The sequence below is a fragment of the Panicum virgatum genome, chromosome 9N (assembly GCF_016808335.1).
Source record: "Panicum virgatum strain AP13 chromosome 9N, P.virgatum_v5, whole genome shotgun sequence".
NCBI lineage: Eukaryota > Viridiplantae > Streptophyta > Magnoliopsida > Poales > Poaceae > Panicum > Panicum virgatum.
In genome coordinates, this window is record NC_053153.1 from 11,215,054 (window position 1) to 11,220,294 (window position 5,241).

Here is a 5,241-nt window from a genome sequence, read left to right on the forward strand (position 1 = left end):
GGATACCCCGTTCCATCCATCCACCCAGAGGCTCCGCCATAAGAGCTCGCCGACGGTGCGCTCCGGCCACGGTCATCTTGGTGCGCCGGGCGCTTCGGCGGCCTCATCAGAGGGGTGCGTCCCTAAAGCTGGCGACGGGACCTCACCCCTCACGGATGAGGTGTGTGTGTTGTGCGACCAGCACTCACTCCGACCCGACAAGACGTCACTTGCCAAACCCCCCTCCGATTCCGTCGAACAGAGAATGGGAAAAAAAAAACAAGAACGCCCCTGTTCAGATAAGAAATTCCGGCAGCTTTTTATCTGCCTGCCCCTGCTAAGCACTCGCTGGAGAAATTGTTACCACACGAGCCCTCCGCATAATGCATCTCCGACGTGTTCCAACACGACAGGGCACAGGCCCCCTGACTCTGAACGCACGAATAGAATACAGGCGACACCGGATTAAAAAAAAATAGAGTGGCACGGAATGTACCGGCACAACTCGGAGCAGTACGCGCGCGGCAGGGGCTCACATGCACGCTCGTCCTTCCTCACAGCGAAAAAAGAAAACAAAAGAAAAGGAGGGAGAAAAAAAAAGAGTGCGTGGAACAACATCACCCTAAACGCGGCTAGGAGTTTCGACCCAGTACGGGTCGCGTACCTCTGTAACGTCTCTCACCTTTCACCAAAGACGCCGCTGGGAGTTTTCGCGCCGGTGGCCGTGGCAGCAGCCCGCAGAAGCAGCAGCATCGCCCTAGCCGCCACCACCACCACCAGTACTGCGGCTACGAAAGACGCACACGATGGGCATGGAAAAGAAAAGCAAAGCAAAGCAAAGCGCCCAGGGCCAGGGGAATGGAAACAAGGGAAGCGTACAGGCACGTACGTACGGCGCGCAGGCACGGCAGCAAGAGCAGCGGCAGCGGCAGCGCTGGGGCGCCCCGGCGAGGGGAAAGGCGTCGAAAGCTAGGGCGTCTGCTTCCGAGTTCTGAGCACGCACGGCGCGGCACCCAGGTTAACCTAACCGGTGGGAACCCGTCCGGTTTGACCGGTTACCGGTCAAACCGGTCCGGTCCGGTTCCGGTTCCGGCCGGTACCCAACCGGCCAAAATTCAAATTTTAAATTTGAATTCAAAAAATGAAAAATTCTCAAAAAATTCCTAAAAATACTTTAAGGTGTGATGAATCTAATGGTGTCAAATTTTCTCAAAAATTCATTCATTTAGTATAGTTTGTGGGAATTTAAAGTTAAATTAAAAAAGAAAAAGAAAAAAATGGGCCGGCCCATGAAGGCCCACCGATCAAACCGGTCAAACCGGCCGGTAAACCGGTCAAACCGGTCGGTAAACCGGTAAAACCGGCCAGTAAACCGGTTGCACGGGAGCTTTTGAATTTCAAACCGGTCAAACCGACCGGTAAACCGGTAAAACCGGCCGGTAAACCGATCAAACCGGCCGGTAAACCGGTCGGAACCGGTTGCACGGGAAAATTTGAATTTATTTGAATTTGAATTTGAATTCAACCGGTTTCCACCGGTTACCGGCCTAACCGGTCCGGTAAACCGGTACCGGAGGGCGGCGGTAACCGGTTTCCGGTTGGGATTAAAAACCCTGCGCGGCACTGGGCGCTCTCGTTTCGTCCTCTCTGGTCTCCGCGCCGCACGGCGCTGCACGGCGACGAGCCCGCACCGCAGAACACCGAACACCACACGAGTGACAGCGTGACGCGACCCCCGTATCCGGCCGCTATCTCGCCGCGGCCCGGTGTTACTGGACGATCACGACGTGCAGATCAACCCGCGGCAGGTGATGATGGCGCTTGATCCGACAGCTAGTTAGCGACTAGTAATCCCTGTGTGCTCGAGGGGAACGCGGCGGGTAGATAGATAAACGGGACGGCGCGTGAGGTGAAAGGGCTCGACGGATCGGATCGATCGAGCCAGCCACGGGTGGGAACCGGGGGCTTCGGCGGGACACGGACCGGCGAACCGACCGGAACCGAACCCCGTCGCCGTCTCCGTCGCCGCCCGAATAAAGATCGCGTCCCGGTCCGTTCGCCCGGCCGGCCCCGAAAACGACCGGACCGGTGCTTGTCGCATCGCATGGTAGATTTGCTCGCATCCTTGACTCGAGAGCTCGAGCACGAAGAGTACAAAAAGAATCCTCCAGCTACTGGAGCGCAGGAGTGAGAGACTGATGAGAGTGTCGAGGAGGAGGAGGAGCCAAATAGACGTGCCAAGCCGCAGGTCGCCGCGGACGGTTCGGCAGCTCAGGCGGCACGGAAGTGTGCTGCCACGACGCCATGGTTGGGAAAATTCAGCGAGGCGTCCGAAAGTTTTGACGCCCAGAATCCCAGATTAGGGTGGTTTTCATTCGCGTACTCTAGAATAATTGGTGGGGCTTTTTTTCTCCACAGGCCGATTGGTACAGGTACTTCTCGGCTTTTCAGACCTCTCAAACCGCACCACGGCTGCAGCATGCCAGACGCGACGCCCAGGCGTTTGAAAACCGCAAAACCTCTGAAGAGATCGGCAGCGGCAGTGCGAAATTTTTCGAACCCCTCAAAAAGTTCCGCTGGCCTCTGACGACATGGTCCAGCTCGAGCTGCAGCCCCAGCCGTGCCAACGCGATGCGCGCTGCCACTGCCACCGCACGCCCACATGCAGGTGGCTTGGAACAAGAGATGAATGTCCCTGCGAATGCTGCTCGGCAGAAAGGGGCCGCCTGCGTGCCCTTCACGTGAGGAGGGGAGGAGGGTATATATCGGGGCGGGGCGAGACGGGGATACGGTTCGCGGCTCCCCGTAGCGGCAGTGGGCGCGGCGCGCCACCGCTCGCCGGCGACCAATGCGTGCGCTCCGATCCGTGCACGCGAATCAGGCGCGCCACCGCTCGCCGGCGACCAATGCGTGCGCTCCGATCCGTGCACGCGAATCAACGGCCGAGCGAGATCGGATCGGATCGGATCGGATCGGGTCAGTCCCCAGGAGGAGGGGTCGCCACTGCCACTCGCCAGCCAGTGGGGTTGGCACGGCCGCACGGGATCTTCTGCAACCCAACCACGGACACCGCCTGCGCCGTCCAAGCAGTTGTAGGGCATGCTTTGCTTTGGCTTGCCGCGTCCCGTGTTCCCGAGGCATTTTACGCGGTACTCCTACACAGTACTTGGAGATCATCCAAACAAGATGGACGCGACAGGGAGAAAATAGCGCTCAGTACAGGTTTTAAGAAAATAAGTGTGAGAAAGATGTAATTGTAAATTATTCCACCCACTTGGAATGATTTTTTTTTCGTTTCCTTGTAGTTGTAGGGGAGTACCGTTTACAATATTTATGGTCGCAATAGGCTAGACGACGGTGCACAGTTTGTCCTTTCAGTATAGTAGGTGTTTTGCAATCAATTGGAGGTGACTTTGGGAGAACCGAGCCTAGCTCGGGTGTGCGGGCGGCCCGCGCGGGTTCGATTCCACGTTTCTCACCCTGGGTACCGGGGTTGTGTGCGTGTGTGCTGGATGTGTGTGCTTGTGGTGGTGTGCGTCCTCGGTATGGCGCATTCCGAGACTATTCGGACAGTCTCGTCTGCGTTGAGTTCGGTCAGCGTGGGCGTCCAAAAATTTTACATGACACCCCAGTGCTCCTGGATGCTTTCAAAAAAAAAAAAATTGGAGGTGACTCCTGAAAGCAATCCGGTCATGCTTGCCACTGAAATACGATGCCAAAGGTTGCCGAACGCGCCGATGATGACAAATGGCGATATTCCGTCCACTTGTGCAAGTTGGCCCAAGGCTTTCTTCTAGCATGGCTGCATGAGCACTTGAGAACTGCCATCAAAGGCCATGACGAGACCGAACAAGATAGACCTGTCCACAACAATGAACATGCGATCCGCGTTCATCACTTGTGCAACCTTGAATGCACACCAAAAGCCGTTTTTTTTAAGGTGATAACTGATAAGGTATTCTCCAACTATGCCCGGAAGCAACAAAATTCGTTGTTCTTTTTAAACTTAAAAGTTACCTGTTTCTAAGCGAAAAACCTTGGAGCTAAGGGTCTGCTTGAATTGATACCAAAATTAGTGGCCAAAATTTTGGCATGTCATGCCAAAATTTTGGCCACTATTTGGTTGGGTGCCAAAATTTATCCATCTCTCACAGAATCACCCACCACAGTCCGCAGCCATGTCTGTGCAGCACAAGCAAAATCCAGCGCGGGATACCGTGAGCTCGAGCGTGAAACACGCCGGGCCACATCCTCCTCGGCTCATCATGCGACCCCAAACGACCCACGCTTCCAGAAGTAGCAGCGGAGAAAAGGGCTCGCGCCACCCACGCCATGCAGCATTCCCTCTCCTCCCTTTCCTCCTCTCCTCCCTCTGGTGCCACTAGCCACCACTCGCTCGCCGGCGACCCCATGCATGGGCGCGGCGAGTGCAGGGCCCCCCCGTGTGCGCAGAGCTGCCGGGGCAATGGAGCCACGAGCGCCCGGACAAGCACTCAGCTTTCCGAGGCCGGTGGTCCGCGTAGATCGATTACTAATCGAATTAAATTAAAAACATGCCAATTAGACATACCCCCGGCCACTTGCGATTAGGTTTATCATCCCGAGAGCGAGAGGGAATCCGGCTATTCTACTCGGTTCTTCCTGATAATTGCCGCGCCCGAACGAGATTATTTTTTAAAAAAAAAATCGCGCCGATTCCCATCTCCTGCGCCGGACTCTGCAGGCCGCGCTGTGCGTGCGAGCGCAGGGACGAGATTTCTGCAGCTGCAGGTGGCACGAGCTGGCCGGTGGGCCGTGGGCCTCCCTCTGAGACTCTGACCCACACCCACTGATCGCTGGGACCACCCGTAACAGGGCACTGGTCTAAGAGGTTCTTCAGGGAGAATAATGAAAAAAATAACCCTGGTCTAAGACGTCTCTAATAAAACTGTCTAGCATTCCGGTATAATATTAGCGGTAAACCTGGGCCTCGCTCGTGCAACCACTGCTAGCTCGGCTTTGTTTAGCCGGAGGCCGTGCTGGTGTCGAGGATCTCGAGATGCCCTGCCGTGCCGAACTGCCGATCGATCGGCGCGGCCGGCCGGCCGGCCGGCGGGTTCAAATGCCGCTGCTGCTGGGATGAATGATTAGCCCGGGGAGTTGGAGCTGCTGCCTGCTGGCGCCGCGTGCTCTGTGTTTTTTTTTAAGCGACGGCGCATGTGAGGATAACAGGATTGGGACGACACTGGTGGCATCTTACGAAGTTATTAAGAAATGGGGGAG

The 5,241-nt window shown here is 56.2% G+C and overlaps 1 long non-coding RNA gene across 1 annotated transcript; it reads right to left on the minus strand.

Moving 5' to 3' along the window:
- Positions 1-421: 421 nt before the first annotated feature.
- Positions 422-992, minus strand: LOC120692010. The gene is made up of 2 exons (XR_005682444.1): positions 869-992; positions 422-761 (listed from the first exon to the last, which is right to left on the minus strand). It is a non-coding gene; the product is annotated as an uncharacterized LOC120692010 (long non-coding RNA).
- Positions 993-5,241: the final 4,249 nt, after the last annotated feature.